This window comes from Delphinus delphis, chromosome 9, assembly GCF_949987515.2.
Source record: "Delphinus delphis chromosome 9, mDelDel1.2, whole genome shotgun sequence".
Lineage (NCBI taxonomy): Eukaryota > Metazoa > Chordata > Mammalia > Artiodactyla > Delphinidae > Delphinus > Delphinus delphis.
The window spans coordinates 95,744,399-95,756,720 of NC_082691.1; the positions used below are offsets into that span (position 1 = coordinate 95,744,399).

General features: G+C 43.4%; 2 pseudogenes; both read right to left on the minus strand.

The window, feature by feature from the left end:
• Positions 1 to 364: 364 nt before the first annotated feature.
• Positions 365 to 942, minus strand: LOC132430562 (olfactory receptor 2F2-like; annotated as a pseudogene).
• Positions 943 to 6,813: 5,871 nt separating this feature from the next.
• LOC132430563 (olfactory receptor 2F1-like) lies at positions 6,814 to 11,927 on the minus strand (annotated as a pseudogene).
• Between the last annotated feature and the right edge of the window lie 395 nt (positions 11,928 to 12,322).

A 12,322-nucleotide genomic window follows, 5' to 3' on the forward strand; every position in this document is an offset into this window, starting at 1 on the left:
AAATGTGCTATTTGACTGATTGACTAGATGGTGAAGTTGACATTTAGGACAATGATGAAAGTGGTTGTGGGAATTATTCTGATGTTCACTCAGTCAACAAATATTTAACATTTCTGATTGGTGTAAACTGCTTTTGAATTTCGGTGGAAAAAAGCAGAGTTACAAAGAAGATTCCAGCGCTTAAGTCATTATTTGTCGATACCTTCAAAAACAAAGAGTACATCTTTCACACACACATGTACTTGTGTGTATACAGTTGCAGAAACACTTTATCCCTTAGTACAAGCTTCTTTGTTCTCAGGGGAAACCCTCCTATTTCTGTTTCTGAGTTCTTCTGTATTTCTCGGTTTCTACAACTGAATTCCTACCCAGCATTCAGCTCAAGGCACCAGCAGCACAACTCCACTAGAGTCCACCAGGACACCCTAGTGTGTGTGACATCCACACAGGCAACATGATTCAGCACGTGGTGCCCACAGCTGGGCAGGTGCATGGTGATTGCCATCTCCACTACAGAATTAGCCATGCCCACAAGCCAAGAGACCACTGTCAGCCTCGGGCCGACTGCTGCCCTGTAGTGCAGGGGGTCACCCACCATATAATGGTCATAGGCCATTGCTATCAGCAGCGGGAACTCAGGCCCCTCCAGAGCCAGGGAGAGGAAGAGCTGGGCCCCACATTGAGTAAAGGAGATGGTCTTCGTCTCCAGGAGGAAGTGCACCAGCATCTGGGGAACCCCACAATGGAGAGGTTGCCGAGGAGGAAGTACATGGGCGGGTGGAGGCGGGCGTCCAGCTGATCAGGAGGGTGATGAGCCCTTTGCCCAGCAGGGTCAGCAGATAGGCGGCCCCAAACAGGACAGAGTTCAGCCTGATTCTGCCTGTCCCTGGGGAGGCCCATGAGGACAGACTCACTCACCCAGGTCAGGGTATCCCTCCTCATGGAGCAGGTGGGTCAGGCTGCAGGAGGAGGTGCTGGGTTAGAGAGGCCAGAATCAGGATCAGAATTCACAGTCTGTGTTTGAACAAAGGACTTTAAGTAGGACTGCAAGTACTTGTATTTTTCCTCCGTTAGACTCTGAGTTTCTTGAAGTCAGGGACCTTTTCTGATTTTTCTTTTTGTACAAAGAAAGATTTCTAACAAATGTTTCACAATAAAAACATTTTGTTGGGTAAATGAATAGAAAGAGTTTAAAGTAGTAGTCTTGAGGATTATTATCTGATCCCAAGATGTAGGACTTGTATTCTGAAACCCCCCCTTGTCCTTATTACTCATGCTGGAGCAGGTGGTTTTCCTGCTTCTCCCATTATCCAGGCTGGGTCAGTGACAGAGCAAAAATCCTTCATTTGGTTCTCAGTGTACTGATGAATCAGGCTTAATCCTAGGATGATAAGATCAAGGCATCATTGTAGAACATTATACCAACTATAATTATGCCCCAGCTTCTGTGATTTTGCTGTTTCCTTGGTGAAATGCTGGCGTTTATTTGAGTGCTAAACTAAGTGATTAATGTAAGATGAATGCGCACATCACTTACTTGCAATGACGTTTGGAAACTGACGGAGCCCACTGGTGAAGGCAGTAAGGGAGTGCCTCTGAAACCCTTGGGGCTTTGTTATGTGTAAATCCTTCTGTCATAGCAAAGACATGTTTGCCCTTGGAACACCTCCCTATTTACTTTGCTTGTCTTTAGCCTCTATCAAAGGATAAAGATGTCTTTTTTTTTTTTTTTTAGTAAAAAGGTACTAAGCAATTTTATAGTCTGTATTTCTCTGTTAATAACAAGACCCTCTAGTCCCATTTCAATGTTCAGCTCATGTGTCTTTACAACACGTCAGGAGAAGGTAGTGCTATTGGCTAGTATGAGAGTAAGTAGAGACCACAGAGACACATAGAAGAGTCTGACTGCTGGGAAAGCCCTTTTGGATGTCCATTTGGGAAAGTTTGAGAGGGAAGGAAAAAACTCCATGTTAAAGGGTTTGCCTATGAAAATCCCACAGGACCCAAGGTGGAAACCAGAGCGGTGCTTTCCACATTGGCTACACATTAGAATCACCTGGGGTGCTTTGAAAACTCCAGAAGCCCAGCCCACACTCCAGAGTAATTAAATCAGAACCTCAGGAGGGTGAAACCCAGACATTAGTATGTTAGTAACTTCTTAATATTTCCTGGTAACTAAAATGTAAAACTTTAATTACAAGTTTGAGAATCACTGCTTTAGAGGGAACTTTTAACCTTATCTTTGAAAACTTAAGATGTAGTATTTTTGAGAGAGGAATATGTTTAGAGATAAAACCAGTAGAGCTTTTGAGGAGGAAAAATCTTTGACCTAAACTTCTCATTCTTTGTTTGAAAAAGTTGAGGCCAAATCCCACTGAATAGTGAAAAAGTGATCCTGCATTTCTTGCCGTTTGTGTGCTGGGTCTCCCCTTAGCTTTAGCCTTCTGAGGTCTGTCCAAAACAAATGTTTTAGAATGTCTTAGATCAAGGGAAGAACTAGTTAGTATCAACTGAGACAATGTGTGAGAAAGCCCTTCATAACTTCAGAGCATTATCTAAATAAAAAGGATTTGTATTAAAGATATGAGAGATGGGTCACAGAATCCAATGAAATGGAAATGAAAACAATTCACCCCAAGTCTTTCTAACAGGGTTTGAAGATAGGGCTGTGGTTGGATGGGGGTGAAGAGGGCAGAGCAGCTGGATGCTATCCTCCGTCTTTCCTACTAGCTAGTTGGAACTTACAACTTCCTTCTTTCAGTCCTTTTGTGGCCGGAACGTGTCACTGTAGAAAATGCCCAGAGTAGAAACTGGCTTTGGCACAATACCCAGCTGAGTTTCTGAACCCTGCACCTGGGATGGGAGCCCCTGGCTTTCCACAGAGCCTATTTCTTTTGTCAGTGCAATAGGTAACCAAGCTTTAGTCCCTGCATGTGGCTCATGAGTGCCAAAGACAGCAACGGAAATTCCCACCACTGAAGAGAATAAAATGCAAAGTGAGAGTCACAGAAAAGAATGTAGGCTAGAAGGAAATTCTGGGATCACCATTTCAACCTCATCATTTTACAAATGAGGAAACTGAGACTCAGAAAGCAGAAGTGGTTTGCTCAAGATCATTCTGCCAGTTGGAAGCAAAGCTGGAACTGAATCTGAAATCTGAGGACCACAGTCCCCATCTTCTTCTTGCTACATCACATTATGTTACCACGTGGAGCATGAAGAGTGTATCACAGCTGCTAGTGGGGAGCCACATTCCCACAGAATGAAATGTAGCACAGGTTTGATTTATGGGGGGAGGGGAACGTCAGAAAAGGTGTGGTGTTTGGATGCTGCTCCTGGGGAGCCAGGTGGAAACTTTGAACTGCCACAATGTAACACAGGGAAACAGGCTGAAGAGTAGTTTGGACAGATCAGTGGACTGGTGGTCCAGTTCGTCAAGTACCAGCTGACCTCTTTCCATTTTAGCTGTAAAAGGGAAACATCCACCCCGTAGTGTAATGGGGGGATAGAGCCCACATACCTTGACTCTTAACTTATTCTGAAGCCAGGAGGTGGAACTGGAAACCCCCCTGCACTAAGCCCAGCTCTTTCACTCCTCTTTTCTGATTTCTAGCAAACAAACTGCTTGAAGGGTAGAGAGGGTATTTTTTCTTTTAATTGTGCCCTTTCTAGTTCTAACAGAGACTGGCATATAGAGCCGGTGGACTGAATGAATGAATGAACATCATATCGAGGAGGGTTTCTTTAAAATTCCTCCTCTCATCTAGGAGCTCAGTGTAGAACCTTGTTACTGATGTTTTCAGAGTCTGCTCTGTGATACCGGCTCAAGAATGACTCTAAACGGAAGGGTCTTTTGAGGGACCAAACAGTTGTTTCCTCCTGATTAGTAAGTGCCCTTTAAATACATTGAGTCTCTCTTTAAAGAGGCAAGGGCCAAGAAAAATTTCTGAATTCTAAAACTCAAGCAGTGGGATAAGTAGGAAAATATTTTGGACATTTCCCCCCTCTTTTCTAACCTACAACCTAATGAACTAATGCCTTCTTTGGATAAACTAGATGTATGCACTACTGCTGCAGACAATACAATCTAAATTTTATTTTATATATAAAAGATATGCTTTAATTATTAGGATTAGAAGGTGTCAATAGATTATTGTCCCAACTACGTCATAATTTAATGAAGGATTATAGCTCAACAAGTATAGAACGAACATCAGTTGACTCCTTCCAACTTTTAACTGGTTTTATCCAACCTCATAGACAAAGTTTGTTCATTCAGCTACTTGGTGAGCATTTCTGTAGCCAGGTTATGTTAGAAGGTGTACTAGAATACCACACTCCTCAAAGCTGGATGTTCCATAGACATGTGATGAGGGTAAAGGAAAATACATCAAAGTATAAGCACTGTGGGTTTTTTCTCACTCACTGACGAGGAAGAACTCCTGAGGCTTCTTTGCTGTAGAAATCACAGACACTGGGTAAAGGGTGGGCAAATGCCTAAGTGTGGAGGCTTTGGTTGGGGGAGAGAACTTTGAAAAGGAATAGAGAAAGGAAAAGGTAATCTGTTGATTTAAGGGGAGAAATTAATAGTCTAAAAATGAGAAGTCTAAAAATGAGAGTTAAAATATGTTTCTCAGGGGATGGAGCTGAGTGCCTCAGATGGGAGTTGGAGCAGTAGGGGAAAGGACCAGGGAGGGGATTAAGAGGAGGATGGAGGCTGGTGGTCATGGTCCTAGGGGAAGAGGGAGGCAGGAAGGGGCTGAGGGAGTGAGTGAAAGGGAGGGAAGGGAAAGGGAGGTCTTCAATAAAATTAAAAACAAAAGTTTTGCTGGACATGTCTCCAAAGAAGATATACAAATGGCCAACACACACATGAAAAGATGCTCAACATCATTAGTCATTAGGGACGTGCAAATTAAAAACATAATAACATATCACTTCATACCCACTGGGATGGCTACAATCAAAGAATCAGAACGTAAGTGTGGTCGGGGAAGTAGAGAAATTGGAACCCTCATTCATTGCTAGTGGGAATGTAAAACAGTTCAGCCATGGTGGAGAACAATTTGGCATTTCCTTAAAAAGTTAAACATAGAGTTACTGTATGACCCAGCAGTTCCACTCCAGGGTATGTACCCAAAAGAATTAAAGACAGGTTTTCAAACAAAAACTTGTACATGAAAGTTTATAGCAGTACTATTCACAATAGCCCAAAGTTGGAAGCAACCCAAATATCCATCACCTGATGAATGGATCAACAAAATGTGGTTATTTCCCTACAAGGGAACATTATTCAGCCATAAAAAGGAATGAAGCCCTTCTACATGCAACAATATGGATAGACCTCAAAAACATTATGCTAAATGAAAGAAGCCAGACACAGAAGATCACATATCGTACGATTCCATTTGTATGAAGTACCCAGAATAGGCAAATCCATGAAGACAGGATGCAGACTAGTGTCAGTAAGGGCCTGGGAGGGGGGATGAACGGGGAGCGAGTGCTTGAAGGGTATGAGGTGCGCTTCGGGGGTGATGAAAATGTTATGGAACTAGATAGCGTGAGGTTCTGCAACACTGTGAATATACTAAGTGCCACTGAATTGCACATTGTAAATGTTTAAAATCGTGAATTGTATGTGATGTGAATTTTACCTCAATTTTAAAAAAAAGTTTTGCTAGGAGTTTTCAAAGATACTTCATTTTCTCCTCCTCAGCCTTTTGACATTTTCTCAACAGACTAAGTTTGAATTGTTCTCAATTTATATTTTGTATATTTGCTTGTGGGTAAGACAAACCAGAAATCTGTAATATTTAGGTAAGAGATGCTTCATTCTGATTTTTAAAAGTTGTTTTAAACATTTTTCTGGATAAAGTATTATTGCCTCACTTTATTCTCACTTTACATTCTAGGATGTTTAGAGTTCAATCATTAACTGTGGGTTAGAAGAGTAGAGTGAAATTATCACTCACAGGGAGTTGTAATTCTTTCTTTTTTAAGTAGCTTGGCTTATCTCTAATGGTACGTGGCACAATTCTTAGTCAAGCATGTGTTCTGAATACATCCTTCAGTTTTCATAAGAGCATGTCCTTAGACCTGATTATGTAGAAAGATATTTGTTTGAGGTTATGAGTATTCACTTTCTGGCCAGCCACTTGCCACCCACTGCGCAAGTCTGAAGGGGAAGTGAGCAGAGTGATATCCACGTGACTCACACTGTGTCCAGTCCTGCTCGTCAGGGATGTGGGGATTATTACTATGACTTTGGCTCCAAGTCCCCATGTGAATATACCCCAGCCTGCTGAGTTGAGCTGGACCACGTGTGATCACATGATGACGTTTGTACCTCTGGCCTAAGACCTGTTTGATCCCATGGGCACGGTGAATCTTGTAACTTACAGCTTGTCCCCTCTTTTTTTCACTGATTTCAGAAAAGCTTAGACATATGGTTGTAGCATTTAGGAAAGAGACTTTCTTAGCATAAATCTTGTGTGCTGCTCGAGCTTCTGATTCGGTCTTCCTTTCTAATTCATATGTGCCAGTATGTCTTTCTTTTTCCGTTTAATCTTCTGTATGTATTTCTACGTTGTTGTAATTCACCTTTTTTAGACTAAGTCAGGAACCAGAAATAGTGCCCAGAGATAAAATTCCACTTCTCTATTATTTCAAAAGATAGTATGGATTGTGGCCTCTCTCACCTGCTTCCTTACACACACGTGCACACACATGCCCGCACATGCACACAGTAGGCGGAGGGCACGCTCCAGTGCCCACCGTCTTCAGAGTGAGGCCCTCTTATGACAAGGTCACATTCTAATGCTTTGATTCAGAGCGCCTCATCAGAGCCTGACTCAGAGCAGCCTTCATCTCCTTGCTCCTCAGACTGTAGATGAGAGGATTCAACATGGGGGTGAAAGAGCACCACCACCTTGTCCTGCTTGCCTGAGGCCGTGGAGCCAGGCTGCATGTAGGTAACCAGGGCCGGCCTGTAAGGCATGGAGACCACAGTGAAGTGGGAGGCGCAGGTCCCAAACGCTTTGCGGTGGCCCCCGCTGGAGCGGATCCGCAGGATGGTGGCCACAATGTGGGTGTAGGACAGTGCGACCAGGCAGCAGGGCACCAGCAGCACCACCATGCTGGAGGCCACTGTGACCGCCTCGTTGAGGGTGATGTCCACGCAGGCCAACCTGAGGAGTGCCAGTGTCTCACAAGCTACATGGTTCAGCACGTGGTGCCCACAGGTGGGCAGATGCACTGTGACCACAGTCTCCACTGAAGCATTAGCCAGACTCACGAGCCAGGAGACCACTGCCAGCCCTGCACAGAGCCTTGGCCGCATCACTGCCACGTAGAGCAGGGGGTCGCAGATGGCCACATAGCGATCATAGGCCATTGCTGCCAGCAGCAGGAACTCAGGGCCCGGGAGAAGAAGAGCTGGGTTCCACACTGGGTGAAGGAGATGGTCTTCTTCTCCAGGAGGAAGTGCACCAGCATCTGGGGAACCCCACAATGGAGGTTGCCGAGGAAGAAGTACATGGGAAGGTGGAGGCGGGCTTCCAGCTGATCAGGAGGAGGATGAGTCCGTTGCCCAGCAGGGTCAGCAGATAGGCGGCCCCAAACAGGACAGAGAGCCCAGCTGCGTCTACCTGTCACTGGAGAGGCCCATGAGGACAAACTCACCCAGGTCAGGTTGTCCCTCCTCGTGGAGCAGGTGGGTCAGGCTGTCAGGGGAGGAGCAGAGGCAGGGAGGGGCAAGTAAAGGTCTCACTCCAGGAGTCTGGGAGTAAGTCGTGGGCCAGGACTGGAGCACCTCCCCGTCAGGTTCCTTAACCTAGGTGCTTAGGAGAGAATGCAGTGAAGATGGTGGGGAAAAGGACATTTGAGTTCTCACACTAGACTCAAGGATGAAGTCCCTGTTCTGGTCGTCCTTTTACATCTAGGATCCAGCAGTTACAGTTATATAGGATATAAGCTATTGGTATAGAAGGAAAGATAGAGGGAAAAAGTGGCGGAGAAAAGGGAGAAAGAACGATAGGAAAGAAAAAAGGAAGGTAAAAGAGAAAGGAAAACTAAGGAAGGAAGGAAAACAGGAAAAGGAGGGAAGTGACGTAGAAGACACGGAAGAAAGGAAGGCGTCTCCACTGTGGGGTGGCTGTGGGAAGAGTATCACAAGCAGATACTTGAGACCAAGAGGAGCGCCTGGGGGTCCAACCCTAGAAGACTGAATTCATTTGCTCTGTATGTTTCTTCTGGGGTCCGGGTCTGGGTCACTGCCTAGAAAGGAGTCCTCTCACATCATTCTCGTGCCCATCAGTCTGGACGAAGTTTAAATACTTGAAATCAGTATAGGTTAAGCCCCTGCTGTGTGCCAGGGACTGTGCTAGACATCAGACACCTGTCTGTGGACCAGAAACGCAGAAGCGCGAGTCTTGCTCCTTGGTTCTTATAATTTAATCGGGGACATAGAGATTAAATTAATGATTACAAAAATTAATTAAGTATAATTGTGCTAAGTGCTATGAAGGAGAAGAACAAGGTTACTAGTTGGTTAATTAAATTTGCAGTTGTAATTAAATTATGACTGCAGTTATGCCTTATTTCTCAATAATATGCAATTTATGTAGTAAGTTAGATGTTTAAATAAATGATAAAAAAATAATATAATGAGAGCATCTGGAAACCAATGATACTTAACGTCACTACTGAGTATGAAGTGACTGACATCCACTGATTCTTTTCAGGGGGAGTGAATTCTTTCTTAGCTAAGTTTGCCCTGGGTCATTTTCCTTCCAACATGTTGACCAGTCTTCTATAAACATAGAATTAAATGCCATCAGTTTTTCTTAATAGAAATGTAATATCAAGGTATATTTCCTGCTCTTAAAATATGAATAATTAGTACATTAATTAACTCAATTATTTAAAAATATTTATTGAGCATATGAGGTACTATGCTTTCAACCAACCTCTAGGAAATACTGCCTTTCAGTGTTAGGAATTTGTTTTAGAAAATCAGCAGTGCCACAGAATCAAATAAGAAATTTTAAAAAAATTGGGTCTTGGTAAAATCTATGAGAATCAAATGAGACAGCGTAACAAAGGACAAAAGCAATATATCAGTGTTAAGAAAACCAGAGTGGAGCCACATAATCAAATGCAACAGAATTGAAAAGCATAATCCAATTCAGATTCTCTCTAGCTGGGAAGGGGGTCTGGGTGCTGATTGGTGGAGGGAGAGAGCAGAGAACCTGGATGGATCAGGCATCGCTTGCCTTCCACTCAGCCCTGGTCCTGCAGTGGCCAGCAGGTGTCACTGTAGAAACTGCTAAGAATAGAAACTGGCTTTAGACTCTCAGGATTGGAGACAAGGCTCTGGGGCCTGAGTGCAGTAGTTGGTGGTTGGGATTCTGAGCGCTGCCCCCAGGAAGCCTGTGGCTACCCACAGGACCTCGTCCTTCTAACAGCAGAGAAAGCAATTCAGCTCTGATCTACTACAATCCGGAGGCTGCGACAGCATCCAGAATCCTCACCTTTGGAGCTGCTGTCATGAATCCAGATTCCCTTCAGAAGGGCCCTGTTGCTATATAAGAAAATTTAAAAAAATGTTAGACGTGAAAGGAATCATAGAGATCATGTATTTTATCCGTTTAATTCTACAGACAGGAAAACCAAGGAACAGGGGTAAGGTGATTGACCCAGGTGTCAGATCTACCTGGGACACAACCTGGAACCAGGCTTAAGGCTGTGCTGCACGTTCTCAGTTCTCACTGAACCTGTTTGTGAGGGACGGGAGGGGGTTCTAAAAGGATATGGTCTAGGAAGGGAGGCGCCTAAGGAATCTTAGACTGGAGGCCCAGGACACCTATCTTGCCATGCAGAGGAATGCTGTGTGGTGAGTGAGAAGTCAAGGGACCTGAGTTCCTGTCTGCCTCTTCCATTAGCCTGCTATGTGCCCTGGGCAAGTTACTTGTCCTCTCTGAGCCTCAGTTTCTCCATTTGAAATGTGGGAATAATAATAATGCCCAGCTCACAATATTCTGAGTAAGATCAGATGAAGAAATGAATATGGATGGACTTTGTAAAGTACTAAGTAAACACAAGTGGCTATTGTTGTTATACTCAACGGGTGAGGTCAATTTGCGTGGTCATCGGGTGACAAGAAACAATATGAATTTGTGCTATAAAGGCCAGAAATTGAACAGAATGGGAGCCGTAAAGCCCCTCTGCAATACATCTTATTGCCTAAATCACTTAATTAAAAAGACCCTGTTACTCAATACTATAACCTATATGGGAAAAGAATCTGAAAAAGAATAGGTATATGTCTATGTCTAACTGAATCACTTTGCTATACACCTGACACTAACACAACGTTGTAAATCAACTATACTCCAATATAAAATAAAAATTAAAAAATAAAGAAATAAAAAGACCCTGTTTAAATAAAGTGAAGAATAAGGTAGAGTCTGTTTATACCGGGTGGGTAGTACCATGCTCTACACACACTATAAATGCAATATATTTTTCTCCAATAAAAATTTGATGCTGTTTTTAGATGATAAAAACATTGATTTTTATTAATAGATGGGCTTGTTCTCAGTTTTGGGGGATAATTAGAGAATTTCTTTCCATTTAGCTTGACTTAGTAAACATTCACTGAGCACTGAGTAGAACCTGGTCCAGTGGCAAGTGCTGGGGTGAGAAGGATCAATACAGTCTGGTCTCCATCTCTAACAACTCGGCCTGGCAGGAGGATGGAGAGGATGAGTTATCATGATCTTATCAGAGTTTTCAGAGGAAGCTTGAGTATCAAGTCTGGTAACAGGAGACATAGAGTCGGACTGTGTAAATAGCCGGGAAGATATGTAGAAGTACTAAAGTAGAAGCAAAGAAACAAGTGCATTTACGTCTTGTAAAAGTAGATGTGGTTTACAGTGTATGTAGATTGGTGGTAAGGAGGCATGGTTTTCAACCTGTATCAATAGACCATGTAGGTATGGTTGTAGGTCACTACCTTTCTGAGCCATAGTTTCTTCATCTGCAGAACGAATAAGTTAGGTAAACACTAAGATTTCTATCAGCTCTGAAGATCTGTAGTAAGTGAATATACATAAGCTGTAGTTTAAAGCAGTATAAAAAGAGGGAAAAAAATCTTTGGTCTTTGATTACTCTAAGTATGCATAGCTAGTGGGGCTGTAGGAAATAACATATGGGTTTCTGGGGTTGGGGATCAAAGCATTCGTATCACACATAACTGTCTGGGGAAGTGCCAATGAGTGAGAGACCATGTTGGCTTGAAAACCAGAGGCTAAGGAAATAGGGACGGCACCATACAAATAGAAATGGGAAAACTACTTGGGTCAAGGCTGAAAGACCTGTAGGGTTTTGACACATGAAATTCTTTCCAAAATTGGACCCAGATATTTCTTACATAGTGTGGTAATCCATAACAAAACTAGATCAGGGACCAAACCTGGGAAAAGGAGGGGTCCATGTCTATCTTCTGTTCTTATACCAATCCCACCTTCTCCATTCCTCTTTTTATCTCCAGTATAATGCAAATGCCTCGAAGCTAAGAAAAGAGACTTATCTCTTTTGATCGCCACTCTTCAGCTCTTTGAATGTATGTCTGTATATACTAAGCACTTCAGTTTATACTGTTAATTGGATGACTGACCAAGACCGAGGACTTGATTGAGTGGAAGAATCAAAGCGCCTCCAACTGCAACCAGTGAGAAAAACCAAGTAGAGGATCCTAGGACAGTCCTGGCTGCTCCAGGGGTTTGGGCTCTACTGTCTCACCCTCCTCCTGTTGTTCCCTGTGGGGAGGACTCACCGAGGCTGGGTCCTCACCTTATGCACAGAACTAACTCACTGTGGATGGGAGGCAGCACATCTTTCAGGAAGTCCTTGAAGCAGTGCTCCATCCTCTTCTTGGGGATGGAGGTTTACTTTGTCAGTCTCAGCTGATAACTTTCCAGAACCTAAGAATCCCCAGAGGGCAATTACTTGCTCTTGCTGTGTTTCTTTACTCATTCTCCCCCCAAGCTGCTTCTTAGCAACCACAGCTCCCTACTCTTCTAAGTTCCCAATGGGATAAACATTTTGAAAATGTTTTATCTCAACTTTCAGTTGTCTTTCTAGTTCTCAGAGCCCTTCCCTGACTTTTTTTGAGTCTTTCGCTGCTTTTCAAGGCTGTGGCATTATTGGAGACTTTCGACAGGAGTCAGGAGACAAGAATATTTACACCTCTGACCTGATGGGAAGGGACTGAGATTAATTGGGAAGGAGAAGTGGAACTAAAATCCAAGTTTGACCTCCT